This window comes from Tauraco erythrolophus, chromosome 1 (assembly GCF_009769465.1).
Source record: "Tauraco erythrolophus isolate bTauEry1 chromosome 1, bTauEry1.pri, whole genome shotgun sequence".
Lineage (NCBI taxonomy): Eukaryota > Metazoa > Chordata > Aves > Musophagiformes > Musophagidae > Tauraco > Tauraco erythrolophus.
This window is the reverse complement of record NC_141465.1, coordinates 42,885,427-42,901,146: the sequence shown is the minus strand read 5'-3', so window position 1 is coordinate 42,901,146 and position 15,720 is coordinate 42,885,427. Positions and strand designations below refer to the sequence as shown.

At 37.9% G+C, this 15,720-nt stretch overlaps 1 protein-coding gene across 4 annotated transcripts in view; it reads right to left on the bottom strand.

Annotated features, from left to right (window-relative positions):
- Positions 1 to 15,720, bottom strand: part of DMD (dystrophin) — a 1,192,425-nt gene that overhangs the window by 208,967 nt on the left and 967,738 nt on the right. The window lies entirely within an intron of this gene.

Genomic DNA, 15,720 nt, shown 5'->3' with positions numbered 1-15,720 from the left:
ACTCTACATTTTGAATTCATTTTTCGCCCTCACTTTTAGCACGGCTGTTTCTGCCAAAAGAACATTCTTTAGAGAGCTGCCTGGTACCAGCATTCCTGCCTGCCCACACACTCAATGCAGCCTTTGTACATCGGCTGTCCTTCTCCGAGACGTTCGCATGCTGCAGCTTCACAAGGTCACAAATTCGTTCGCAATGAACAGTGGTTCGATCAAGCTCTTTAAACAGGATAAAAATAAAAATAATCATTTAAACACACACATACATGAGCATGTACTCTATATGTAGCCACATGCACACAAAAGTACTTTTACTTTCAAAAAAAGAAACACACAATGAAACGAAGAAGGCGACCCAGTGAATAATCTCTGCATTTTCTCCTGGGATGCTTGGGCACTAAGATTTCTGGTGGTGGTTTCTTGCTGCCTGAAATGGGAGTGCTGGGGATGAAGTGTGAAAAAGGAAATGATTTATGGCATTTGAGAGCAAGACGCAGCCCTAACTGAGCATCACAGATAGTCCCCAATGGAAATTTGTTGTAATTTTCTTTAGAAGAATGACTTTGAAGTAGAGGAGCGCACAACTTGCCTACTTGATGTGTTCCTAATTGAATTGGTTTTATTTGATATTTTAAGTGCAATGTTAGCTGCTCTGAATCATGAGTAGTTCGTCCTCGTTCACCTACTGCTGTTCCAAATGTCATTTGCTGTCCTTTGCTGAATACCTACTTCTTGCACAGTAACGACTAGCACTGCATTTGGAGCAATTACAAGGAAGGTTAGGAACGTCTTTGGTAGAGTATAGGAGTACTTATCCAACTATTTTACTTCATCTATCATCATCCTGGCAGTAAAGTAGTTAGGAAAGAGTTTGCAATACATCAGAAGTAATTCTGCAGACTCTAACTGTATTATAAATATTGTATTTATTTATTGATGTTAAATAGACAATTTAGATTTTAAAAAATGTCATTACTAAGGAATGTAACCATGTATAATACTTCAGGTATGAATGCTCTTACTTGAAAATTTGTACTTTAAATCAAGTCTGAATGTTGTTAGCTTGAGCTTCCAGTTGCGATGTTTTATTTTTATTTGCCTGACTGAAGAATACTCTACTATCAAATTTCTTTCTCTTCATGTATGCATTTTGTGGCTTTGTTTAAGCTAGGTTAAGCATCATAAACCTGAAGTAAAAAAGGCAAAACAATATATAAGAAAGGATAAAGTTCACAGTAAAAAAGTTCACTTTTTAATATCTATATACTTGTACGGTCTTTCCACGTTTAAAAACCGATATATCTATTGCTGAATGAAAGAATTATCATATGCACTACCTGTTGCAAAAAATGGTTAGTTTTTAGGGTGATGATGGAAGCAGCTGCCTTTTCTTCAGTAAGAACATGTGCCATGAAATATGTACGTCAAATAGGTACTCACAGCAGTAAGCTGTCAAATCTATGCCCTCTTAGTGTTTTACCACATATACACATTATATATATATGTATTTACAGCATTTTATAATACAAAATTTAAGAAAAAAACCAAAGCACTTTCAAATTATTCTTGGTTTTAGAAAAAGTCTCTCATAGTGTTCACATTCCATGAATTTCTCCTGACACACACGTATTTCTGAAAGTAAAATCAAGCCACATCCTGTTTATTTCAGAATACTAGATGGTATCACAATGAATCTGGACAGTTAGTTTAATGGGCAACAAACAGGAAGAGTGAAGTACTCTTATTAAAAACTTAGTATTCAAGACATGGGTTTTTTTGTATTCCGAATTACAAATGTAAACTGCACATCTTCTAATGCTCCTAAAATACTCTTCTAATGCTTCCAAGATATTCAGGAAACCTATGCTGACAAAGAAGTAAGAAAACAACAAAGGAATTTACTCCATTTAGATGGTGCATTTCAGATCCTTTCTTTCTTATTCTCTCATATCCGAAGAAGAGTACATACAAGAAAAAGATCTATACATCTTTTATTTGTTTTCTGAAATAAGTAATAGCCATCTTTCAAAAATACAAGTGAAAGATCAATATAAACTACATTACTTTTCTTGACAAGAATAAAGCAGGAAGATATATTTCATCTCATAAACTGTTAAGATATTTGCAAACGTATGCTGTCATTACACATCATATCAAGAAGCATAGAAGATAGATATAGAAGATAGACTATATATAGACTATTTACTGCATTCTCATCTTTTCCAATGTGTTCAAACTCATGGAGGAACTGCAGAGGATGAAAAATCAATCCTGGTATAATTCTGCTAAGTTACAGTTGGACTTAAGTTGACTCTTTATGCTGCGTTTTTGGTGTAGTGATACACCAAAACCAGTTTGTAGTACTACTGTGTAGTAACCAGTTTGGTTATTACTGAGGCTGTGTGGAAATAGATTCCCTTAAAAAGAGCCGGTAGCAAAACGAAAAACAAATTAAGAAAGAATACATTGGCTACAGTAACTGATTAATGAGTGTTGGTTATTAGCCTAAGTTAATTTTCAAATTCACATCTTTTTTATCAGAAGTTATTGCTTAGAGTGAGCTGGGCTGCTTAGAAAGAAGTGCAACATCATCAAGAGCAGATTTGTCTAAGAGTTTCAGAGTGAAATCCTCCTTTATTAAGATGAACTATATAGTTAAATGATAAAAGGTACCATCATATTTGTTCATAGAAACCTTGCTGAATAGTTATTACAGGTTTCTACACATTTTAAAATGTGTATTTACATTATTATACTTTATCAGATAAGTCTAGAATCAAGTCACAGAGCTAAGAGTGATAAAGAGATTAAATAAGCTGGTCTTGAGGTGAACTATCTCCTTGGGTAAAATAGGGTGAGGAAATCTGCTCTGGCTGTCTCGCTTTTGTCCTGAGCCCTTGAAACCCCTATGCATGATTTCAGGGGAGACATACACTAAGGTTGTAAGACAGCACACCCAGTACCCGCATAAAGCTAGGAGATGGACATATTTCTCACCTGCCCAACTCGATTCTCTCCCTTGGAACTACTGCTAGCATTCTCCATAGGAGCACACATCCTCACTGCCCTAATCCTCTGGGTAGGTAAGAGAAACTAACTTGTGGCTCCACATGTTTTATTTTATGCAGAGCCCCGTAAAACGCAGCAGAGCCATCGCTGTGGAACCGAGTGAATAGAAAGTGCTGTCGGTCTCCACATGGCAGAGACAGTCCTGTGAGAGTTCAATACGGTTTGAGACACTTTATCAGAAATAATCTATCAGTGTTAATATCCTTCATTTCCCACATGCAATGTACAGGCAAGACACATAAAGGACTTTAGATTGGCAGGCTGGAAATAAAACGAGGTCCTAGAAAGAAGGAATTAGTTACACTATTTGGACTATACATGAGTCAGACTAAGATATGGAAATTAATGCAGCATAGCTGACAAAACATTTGTCTTTTATACAAGGTAGAAACAAAATTAATTGTGTAATAATTTAACTAAATTAAAGCACTTAAATCCTCCTCTACAACTTCAGTTCTGTCCTTGAAATTGTGCTTTTCATTTCCAATGAAGCATTACACATTCTCTAGGTACTGTACAAAGTTACTAATGAAATAAATAGCATTAATTGAGGTATGAAGGCTCACAAAGTTAAAGACAGTACCATCTGATTACAGGAAATCAACGCAGAGGAAAAAAATGATCTTTACTGACAGTAATTAAAAAAATAAAATCAGTCTGCATAAATACATACATCTACTCAAAGTATCAGCAAGTAATACTTGTGTGGCTACACATAGCTCAGAAGTACTATACATTACAGTACTATTTCTGTAATGCTGATACTGAAATAGAAAAGCTATCATAAAATTACTCAAAACAAAGATTCTACACCTCTATAATCCTTCTCTGTCTGTGTAGTTAGTTGAACCAATCATCTCCTTCATACTTATATTAACAGACCATATTATATTTCCCATAAATAATTTCTGAAAAAAAAAACAGCTAAACATTTTAAATAGCTTAACTTAGTACCGTATTTCCTTAAAACTCTCATATTGTACAGACAGTATGAATTATATAAATCTCCTTTTTTCCTTTTTTTCCCCTCTTTTCTTATCTGTCTTTTTTCTTTCTTCCCCTCTAACTTCTCTCTTCTTCATTTCCTTGCTCACTTCCTTACTTTTTCTCCTCTTTTGGTTTTCCTTCTTCTTTATTTTCTTTCCCTTTTCCTTGCTCTTTCATTCTTTTTTCCCTTCCTCTTTCTTTTTCAATTTTTTCCATTCTTCTTTTTTACCCTCTTTTCCCTTCCTGTCTTCTCCTCTTTCTGCTTTCTTTCTTTTTCTTTTTTTCTCATTTTATTGATCTCTTCCTTTTCTTTCCTCTTTTTTCATCTTCTTTTTCCTTCCTTTTCCCTTCCTCTTTCTTCTCCTTTTCTCTACGTCTTTTTTCTCTTTCCCCTCCCCTTCCTTTCTCCTTCTCCTTTTCTTCCTTCCTCTCTTTAAAACACAACTTTCTGTAAGTAAAAAACTTATTTTTATGTTCTTTTGTGGTGATCTCAAAACCTCTCAATAATGTGGGTTTCTTTCTGTTTTTATTTTGCATTCTCCTTGGTTAAACATCATTTCAGGTACCTGGAGAAGACAGCACTTATAAACTTGTTTCATATCAGTTTTTTTTTTATTATTATTCTAACAATACTACCAAGCAGAGTACATCTATAAAGAATAGGTCTCCACTCTATGGACTTGAAGAGGACAGTGTAGCTCTTAGGGCTTGGCATAGTTTGTTTATTTTTACGAACAGGGGAGTTCAGTTGGTATAATCAATAAATGTTCTCCCTTCAAAGTTATTTTTGTAACCCCTTATGGCTTCTACAAATATAGGAACTGGAGTCACTGTCTGTATTTTCAGCTCTGTCCAGCACAGCTTAGAGACTGCATTGCAAATTAAACATTCTATTTGCTTTTATTTAATTACATCTATACTCCTGGAAAAATTTGATTTTGCCTAAAGCATTAAACTCTGTGTGAGGGTTCAGAGAGTTTGAGACTTCCTTTTTTTTTTTTTTTAATGCCCCTGCAGACTCCAGCAGACTTTGGAGGCACAAAGACCCACATACACAGCACCTCTTTCAGGATCACAGCTTATTCTTCTGTCTGCTAGAGAGAGGAATGGTTTTGTGGGTGATACAGTTCTGGAGATGTTGAATTAATAGCTACAGCACAGCGAATCCAATGCATTTTAAGCACATGAGTGGTAGACAGTGCAAGATGCTCTTGATCTATTTCTTGTGGTTTTGGCAAAAGAAGGTCAGTTTGCACTACTCTTTAAGACAGTCTGTCCTTGTGAGCTAGTCATTATCTTCAAAGTATTTGAACATGAAGAAATGTGGTGGTATTTTTTTTAAAACAAAAGAAATCACTTGTTCTAGATGGAAAACACTGTGATTTAGAGAAATGATGGAATAAAATACTGAAGTATTTTTTCTGCTTTGCAAGACATTACTGATCCAACTAGAGTTCCCTCTTTTAAATGTCACAATTCTTCTAAGAACTGGTTGTTTGATTTGGCTTCCCCCTCCCACCCCCCAAGATCAAAATACAATTAATTGAGATACGATTTTCGGACCTATTTTATTTCCAAAAAATCTAACACTGAGAATCTAACAGTGGTAAGTATAATGTTTTGTTATCATATAGACGACCTAGGCTAACGTAAGTTCTGTCACAATGAATGAAGGAAGAAAGAAGCTCTCAGTCCCTCCATCAAGCTTTTAAATAATTTGTTCTCCCAGTCCATAAACAGACTTTTATTGGGCCTTAGAATGAGAGCATTTACTGAGCAATTTACATAATGATAAAAACTTCTCAAATGAGATTTAAAATGTAATTAAAGGGCAGAGTTACTGAGTTAAAAACATTGTTGTGAAACGGCTATACATCATCATGCCATGAAGCCTCCTATTCAGCTAGCCTATGGCATGACCCCAATTCCAGTCTAGTATGATTACATCTCTGAGTTTCATGCTAATGACTTGTTTAAAAAGAATGATAAAAAGGTCTTTCTTATTGGGAAGATAAGCTTATGAATATCGTTAAGGCATTTCTAGGTTCCTAACACATTTTTCAAGATAACAAAGGATAAGAGTTGGTCGTCTAAGAGAGAACCAAATGTTGATGAGTGGAAGCTCAAAGAATAACTTTGCTCTGCAGAAAACGATCCTTGTAAATCGCACTAGTCACTATTATGGTTTTAAATTCTAGCATTCCTAGAATGAAGAAGGGACCAAAATTCACATTTGAAAGCTTTTTTTCATGTAAAAAAACCACAAAAGCTTTATTCAGCAAATTAGGTCCTGTCTTCAGACAAGATTATCTTTATAAACAGGCAAAAAAAACCTTCAATTTAGGTTATTTTCATATTGCAAGAGATTACATATTGAATCTAAGGATGTATGCATCTTTTCGTGACAGACAGTGACTGTGAAAACATGGTGTGGTTTTCTTCATTTCATTAACAGTAAGCTGCCTCTGCTATAGAGCACCAACCTAATCATTTGAACATATGCTCAAGTCTTTATTGTGCAGATCTTTATTCACAGGACGGGCTTTTCAGACATAGCACAAGGCCATATATTTCTGCCTTGTTCATAGGGAAATAATCAAACAAATTTTTATGAGATTTCTAGAAATTAATTTGTATTCAATTGTAAGTAAAAATTATTACATAATTCCATGTGTTTTGGGGGAGTTTATGGATTTCTTGGTGTGTTTCTTGTAGACTGAGAAAATCCCTGAATGACTACTTTCATTTACGTGTAATGAAAATACAAATAAATAGATAAACTAAAGAAATTCGTCTTTAAACATACAAAGCTTTCTACATTGTCATGGTTTGATGTGGAGGGGGGGGTGGTTCTGGTGGCAGGAGAGGGATTTTGCTCCCTGCGACCTCCCCGGTTTTGGATCCGGGTTAGGCTTAGTTCTGGCCACCAGATCAGACTGCCATCCCCCTCGGGACTGAGCCAATAGGGCGCCTCTGCGAATTGCCCTATTTAAGTCAGGACAAGGGAACCGGAAAAGGTGCTTCGCCCAGGATCGACCAGAGAAGGGAGGAGGGCACTGCCCCCGCTCCCTGGCTCCCGGCCGGGCGGCTGCCTGCGTCGGGCCGGCGCTGCCCACGGAGGATGGCGGCGGCGGAGCCAGCTGGGGAACTCGGGGGCACCCCACTCCCGGGGTGCCCACTGGGCTGAGTTCACCTGGAGAGGACTGAGATCTGAGAGAAACAGCTGCATCGACAGCAGGTCAGTGAGGATGGAGCGGGAGGAGGTGTGCCGGAGCCGAGTTTCCCCTGCGGCTGATGGTGAGATAGCAGGCGGCCCCCCTGCAACCAGGACGGCCTCGGTGGAGCAGCGACCCACTCGCAGCCCGTGGGGAGAAGATGCCTGAGCCCGAGGATGGTCGTGTTGGGGGCACGGCAAGGCAGAAAGGCATCTGGAGTCTTCGTGACGACCCACGCCGGAGCGAGTGGCTACAGCTCCCTAAGTACCCGAGACTGTGGTATAGCCCACACCGGAGCAATCTGTGGGGAAGGATTGTTTCCAGTGGGCTGGACTCACGTTGGAGAAATTTGTGGATTTTTCCTCGTGGGTAGGGGATCCATTGGAGCAGGGGAAAAGGGTGTAAGGACTCCTTCTCCTTTAAGAAAGAAGCAGCAGTAACAGCACGGAATGAACTGACCTGCACTCCCCCAGTCCCTGCCCCCTGTGCTGCTGGGGGGAGGAGGTAGAGCCGGGAGGAAAAGGAAGGTGGTGGGGGGGAAGGTGTCGGTTTTAAGATCTGGTTTTGTTTCTTTCTGTCCTCTCAAGTAATCGGTTTTTATTTCCCTTTGTCCTTCTAAGTAATCATTAATAAACTGTTTTGCTTTGAGAAAAGCGCTGCCTGTTTTGCCCAGGACCATGGTTGGTGGGTGCTCCCTCTGTTCTTGCCTCAACCCTCAGTCCTTTTGTTTTTTTTTTCTCTCCTCTCTACTTTATTGGAGAAGGAGAGACTGTGTGAGTTTTAGTTGCTGGATCAGCCTAAAACCACGACATACATTTACAGGGATAGTATCACCTAGGATTTGATCCAGTCAAATTCTTGCCATTAGATTAGCGAAGTATAAACTATGCTTCTAATAGTAACTTTAATGGAAATGGCTATTTTTACTGTTTGTCTATTTGTCTTGTCATTATATCTGGGATGGAAACCTTAAATAGAAAGAAACATGTTAGCCTGAGGTTACACTAAGGCAAAAAAATTCTTAGTAGTCACAGCAATTAAGAACTTCTACTGTATAGTGTAATCATACGATATTTCTTTTACTACTGTAGACTGTACTACCTGTCAGGTAAGAAAATGCAACAAAGCAAACAAAGCATATGTTTTAAAGTCAGAGTTGCAAGTGTTCTGTATGTCACAAAATCAGCCACCATGTCTAAGAATGGTCTTAGATATCTGCCTTTGAAAACTCCGTATTTCCAGTTGGGTGGGTAGGAGGGAAATAGCATAAATGTGCATGTAGTCATGCACACAATTTCCTGAAAGTAAACTCATTAGGCCCATTACAAACTAGCATAGTTTTCTAGATTTTAGAAGGCAGTCAATTCCCAACAAATATGCAGGTCCTAACCTCCGTACTTCAGTGAATGTCTAATCCCATTACACCTGCACATTCAGTCAGCACGCTTATCCTGTCGATCTTTCGACAATCTCTCTGCAGCAAAATAATTATGTTGCTACTTTCAGCATGTCTAATTTTGCCTTCTCCCCATTTGCCAGAGGTGAAACTGTAGCAGCACAAAGGCAACACCATCCTCTGCAGGAACATCTACTTCTACTCAGTTAGTCAGGCAAGGTCTGAAAGTCCTGCTGGATAATTTGGAGAGCATCTACCTCTGTAGTTCCACTGACATCCCTGTACTTCAAATTAACACTGATTTTTTTTCTCTTACAACAAGCAGCCACAAAGGCTGAACTGCACAACTGTCTCAAAGTCTGGAGAAAAAAGATCTTAGCAAAGAAGAAAGTACAAAGGTTTTTCTCTCTGACACCAATCAATAGTGAAATATACCTGATATTTGTTAATTATAAATGACGATTCGTAAAAGAAAAAATATTTATATAAGACTATATATTTGTTTCACAGAAAAGGATCTAAGGTTTTCATGCATCAATATGTAATGATAAACCATCTCATACTATAGCACCAACGGAATTCATATATACTTTCACCCTTCCTCAAATGCACAAAGATACGCAATCCTCTTCCAAACTATTTAAAATAAATATTAGGAGCATTTTATAATTAAAAGAAACTATTTTGGTTCTATACATTATCCTAATTCCTTCTGTCACAAATCATTTTTGCAACTTTTTTTTCTTTTTAAAATAAGTTCGGACATTTCACATTTTTGTTGGTAACATCTTTGGTGCCAGAGGAAAAATAATTGGTAGATCAGTTTCATAACATGATGTTCAATTAATTAAACCAACATAAAATCTTATTAAAACTCTAAAGAGAACAACACAGAACATAAAGCCAAAGCTAGAGGCCTCATACGTTATTATTAAAACTAGTTCAAGCAGAAAAATTACTGTAATGGTTTTAAGGCTCCTTTTAGAAGTTAGCATTGTTCCAAAAATAATGAGATTTCAATTAGAGATTTATACTACCTCAGGTGTTACTCTCTACTAACGTGCAAGATCTACTGCAGTTAACTGTTCTTAATCAAAGGCAGGTTAAGTGGCACCCAGTGGGCTTTACACCAGAGGGAATGGTGAAAAAGCTCCAGTGCTTTTGCAGATATTTGTGTCAAATGCTCCATACCTGAGGTGTTCTGAGGCAAGCTCAGGGAGGACAGAAACTTAGGCAGCATAAAGGGCAAAAGTACACTTAATCTTGATTTCCAGTGTAATTACAGGACATGCTAGTGTGGCCTCACTATCTTCTGACTTTCTAGGTTTTAAGCAAGAGTTGTCAGAGAAGTCACCACAGAGAAAACCATCTTGTGGCAGTCAACTATTAGGGAAATTTCTTCAACTCTTTGATGTTGACTTTTCCTGCCACCACAAAACAGAATTCACCAAGTGTTGATTGATTCAGCCATTAGCAATGAACATGAGCTGGGTTTAGATAGCCATGAGACAAGTTAGTTTTATCCTCCTAACAATATTACAACTGCAACCCAGCCCAGTTTGAGGGATACCACACATTCAGATACTTGGTGAGAGGCCAATGAGCCAAAACTATCTGTGGGATTACTTCCTTCTAAATGCAGTGACAGACAGAGCCACAGAGGCTGAAGATAGCCCTGAACAGCTGTTGCCTAAAGGGCTGATATGATGATGAAAGTTGTCAGGCTCAGGACCTGGGTGGCTGCAGAAAGGAGCCACCGCCAACTGGAGCCCACTGCAAGGTGTTGAGGGGATCATGGTGCTACAGCCTCCCTCAGTAGGCTTTTCCTTCTGACTCTCCAACCCAAAATCCGCAGCTGCCTGCTCAAACCAACACCAATCACAACACCAGGACTTCCTCTTTTAAACCAGCACTGTGTTTCCATGAACACCCAAAACCCAACAGCCAAATTAAAGCACGTTTCTGGTCTATTAACTTGTTATTCTAAACCCGCACACTGAGATGTTTAACCATTCAGTATGCATTGTATTGGAGAACTGCATTTGTGAGGAATTTGACATAAGAGGAAAAGTTTAATTCTCATCAATTTTCAGCTCAAAGAATTTCCATCAATTTCAGTTCTTCCAAAACAACCTAAACCACAGAGGCAGAAGTATGTTCTGCCGTGAGTTACTTCAGATGATGTAATAATGCATTTTGACTGCCTTGAAACAATCGAATAACTGGCAAAAGTTCAGAATCTGATAAAAGAATAAATTTTTTTAAAAAATCCTTCAAAATTGCAACTTTAACTATCATACCGATTGGTGTCTCTCTGGCAAAGTCTAATTGTATTTCGTTGCATCCAAATATCAGCAAAGTTGAACATAATGCCTGTATCGAGGGGTCTCTCAATACGATTTGCATCCTGAAAATAATTATTTGGAATTTTCTTGAATTTCCTAGCAAGATGTATGCACTCATATAGTAACTACATTTTCAGGTAAAAATAATAAATATCGTTGAAAAAATTATGAGATCACCAGCAAATTCGGATATGTAGATAAACTTGGGTTATAATCTGAATATCTTAATTTTTTTAAAAAGAGAAATGCTATTTTGGGGAGAAAATAAACTTCTGATCATGTTTTTCAGTTTGTCATTGAAAAAATTAATTTGAATCACTGACTTTGCCAAATTCACCAACAGAAAAAAATACATGTGTTCCCTCTATCTTCTCTTCAATTCTGGTAAAAAATAAAAAAAAATCCATTATCATAATAAGAATGAATCCTTTTAATTTAGAAGCTGTAATGGTGAAGTCATGTAAGTGTTTTAATCTAGATTTAGATAGGAACAATCAGCTACTAGATCTGCTCATCAAGACAGCTACCTGGAACCATTATCTATGCCTTTTCGAAGATTATTTATATTTTGTCAGAGGAAAATGCAAAGACTACCTGAATTTTGCTCAAAATAAAGACTTTTAACACTTACAGAAACACCATAGCCAGAGATACAAATGTACATAGCATTACAGAAATAAGGGTAAAAGTAGATAATACACTAATCTATTCAGTTTTCTGTCTCAAAAAAAACCCACTAAAGTCAAAAAGCAAAAAAAAAATGAAACAGGCACTTTTAAAATTAAATTGTACTTAGTAGTAAAGGAGGAAGTGAGATGGGTTAGATGAGCATACACTAATAGGAGTCATGTAGCAAATACATATGGAATTAAAAAACACACACCCTACTTCCTAGAAACAGTCTTTCTCTTTAAACTTAAAAAAGAACTTGGGGTTGAGATGTGTTGTCAGAAGACAGAGTACACTCTTGTCAGAAAGTCAATATATTAGGCAGATCTTAAATACTGTAAGAAAGTCATATACTCCTACTTAAGCTCCTGTAGAGATCAAATATGCCATCTTCTTCTACCGTCACTCCAAAGTATGCCATTCAGGCCCAAGTTTATACCTCAGAATTGTTTTTATAGAGTAAGAGTACTTATCAAGCACTTTATAAACTGCTGACATAGGATACTGCAAGTAGTTGACTTCAATACTAATCACACCAAAGTTGCTCTTATATCCAGAAGTTTTTTTAATATGTTGCTCTCATTATTCTTGACAATACACTAAATGTGACGCAGTAATGGGGCTGATAGATACCTTTTCAGAAACCAGTTAATAAACTACCCCAATATACTACATACTCATAAAATTTATGAACACACTCAGTTTTTCTGAAAACTAAAGACTTTGCTCAAACATACAGGCCAGCCACACACATTAGCAATACCACCATCCCGAGGAACACTGCATGGCACCACAGGTAATCTTGGAAGAAATACTGTCAAAACCAAAATATTAGATTCATAGATTTCTAGGTTGGAAAAGACCTTAGAGATCATCCAGTCCAACCGTCCCTAATCCCCCATTAAACCATATCCGTAAGTAGTTCATCCACCCTTTTTTTAAACACATCCAGGGATGGGGACTCAACCACCTCCCTGGGCAGCCTATTCCAGTGGCTGACAACCCTTTCAGAGAAGAAATACTTTCTAACATCCAACCTGTACCTCCCCTGACTAAGCTTATACCCATTTCCTCTTGTTCTATCACCCATCACTAATGTAAAGAGCCCTTCCCCTACCTCCCCACCACGCTTTAGATTGCAACAAATAACAACTAGCTATTGGTTTATTATTTAAAATAAATGCTAACTACCGATTAAGAAACAAAATAATATTTTCAATGAAAAACTTTAAAGTGTAAAAAGCAATTATTACAGAAATCTGGCTTACCATACTTGTTTTACTCCTACAGCAGCTTTTGCAGCAACTGTATATACCAAAGGTTTCTGAACAGCATTCCTATAGCATACTCAAAAATATCATCAGTAGCTGCTTTTATATGAATCCTGCTGATAGTGGGTAGGATAAACAGCATAAGCCAACTTTAAACATGGGAACTTCCAGTCAAGGAAGGCAGCAGGGCTGCTGCCATCTGAAACCGGTCTGCCCAGATTCTCTTGGCATTCAATCAGAACACAGCTAACATACATTAAAAAAATCCACAAACTAACAAAACCAACCAACCAAAAAAAAAAAAAAATCTGAAAAAAGTAGACTTTGTTTATACACATCTATTAGTTCTCATATCTGTCTGTATCAGGCTCAGAAAAACATTGAGCATCATTTTTACCAAAATATTACTTTGGACTTAACAGAAATGTTTCACGCTTTTTACACCTAGTTTTCTTTGCATTCCCTGGGGATTAACACCCACTATTCCTGCTCCATAAAAATCTAACTTCCTAGCTTCCTTCATCTGTTTTTACTCTTTTCCACAAAAAGTTCCCTTTAATATTTTCTGTGAACCTTACTGGCTGCTATCAGAAAAAGGCTGATTTAATGGAATCATTATAATCATAAACCCTTTCCTTATGAATATTCTTCTCCAATTGTATTTTTGTTTATTAAACTGTCTCTACAGAATCAGACTGATGCATTTTATCTTGCTGTTAATCATTTGGAAAAGTACTTTGAAATTTTTTGTTGTAGTAAAGCCAAGAATGAAGATTCTCCAACAGACCGTTTTTCACTGAAAAAAAATAAAGAAGTAATTCCTTATGTCATCAGAAATTCCCATGTTCCAGCTTGTCCCTGTTGCCATCCTGTGACTGTCCACCTCTAAGAACCACCTGGCTCTACCATCTCTTCAGTCTTCCATCAGGCAAATGTAGAGATAAGTCAGGTCTCTCCTGTGTCCTCTCCTCCTCAGGCTGAGTAAGTCCAGCTCTAACAGCTTCTCCTTGAGTATCAAGAGTGTCGGTCTCCTGATCACTTTGATGTCCCTGCACTGGACTCCCTCACTATGCCTACGTCTTTCTTGTACTGGGTGGGGAGCCCAAAACCGCGGACAGCATTCCAGCTGCAGACTCTCAGGTGTTGAAAAGAGAGAAAGAATCACTTCTCTGGACCTGCTGGCTACATTCATAGAATCATAGAATCATAGAATCATAGAATTCCTGCTAACAGGGCAGCTGATGGTTTGGTTTTTGGTTGGTTGGTTGTATTTTTTTCCCGTAAGGGTACACTGCTGGCTTATCTTCAACTTACTGTTGATGAGGACCTTCATATCATTTTCTGCAAAGCTGTTTACTAGCCAGTTGGCCCCAGGCCATATTGCTGCATGGGTTAATTCTCCCTAACTTGATCTTCTACAATGGGTAATGCTTCACTCCCACAGACTCTGTGAGTAGGCCTAGGGATCTTAAAGAGTCCAAAAGGCAGACCTTGCCAGTGAAAAATGAGATAAAAAAAGGCACTGAGTACCTCAGACATCTGCGTGTCCTTGGTCATCAAGTCTTCCACCCCACTGAGCAGTGGTCCCACATGTTCCTTAGTCTTCCTTTTACTCCGGTGCACTTACAGAAGCATTTCTCCATGAAGATCCTGTTGATGTCCTGTTTGTCTTCCCTAAATGGTGTGCAGTCTGTTCACCTCCTGCTGCAAACTCCTATAACCACAGCGGACCTCCCACAGGTAAGGACATTGCTGTCTCTAGCTCCAGGAGACAAACCAGGCACTCCACAATGGCTAGAGACTTGGTTGGTGGCACTTCCCTCAGCAATTCTTTCTGAGTCAAAGTCTCTGATGTGCTCAGGACAGCTGCTTCAGCTGGTGTTGCTGCCCTGCCCTCTTGCACATCAACATCATCACTGTGCAGTCCTCAGAAGAGCTTCTGGCCTATTTGCACCCTTGCTGCAACAACTGATATGTAAAAATGCTCATGACTTCCATGGTGCAAAGACATTTTTTACCACACATGTTGAAATCATCATATTACCGAGTATTTGTGTCTTCTACAACATCTGTTGCAATTAATGTTTTTATGAAGTTAAATCAACTGCAATATATCATGTTCTGATTTGTAGAAAACTGTAGATTTTAGCACTCACTGATTCCAAAAACTCATGTATACAAAAAAAAAAAAAAAATAAATTAGGGGTTGCTTACAAGAAATGAAGACCATAATGAGGAGATAAAAACAGCATTAATCTGAGTGACTTGTCTCCATGGAGGAAGAGCTTCCACCTTTGTGCCAGGAAGTACCGTTTGCTCACAGAAACAAAACCAGAAGTTACACATTTCCTCTGAAATTAATGTTGCTTTTTTTCTATAATCCTCTTCGAAGTATCACTATTGCTTTCATCAGAGAATTAAAAAAAATCTGTGTGTGTGACTTTTAATCCCAGAAGACTACGTGCTAAATAAAAGTGACACGACATGTTTTACCTCTTTGAAAAAAACACCTATCTTATCAGAAGTGATGCAAAAAAAGATCCCATAAGGATTATATGATAACATCTGCATATGAAGTCCTGATAACAGGAATTCCAGGCTCGAGGTGAAGGAAGAGGCAGAAAGACATTAGGTAAAAAAATAACTTATATCCCAGAAATAGTTCTTGATGTTTTAGGACATTGTCTTAACCCAGTGGAATGAGCATAAGAACTCCCAGAGATTTAAAATATGAAATTAGGCAAACTATGACTGAAACAGGGTAAGTGTAA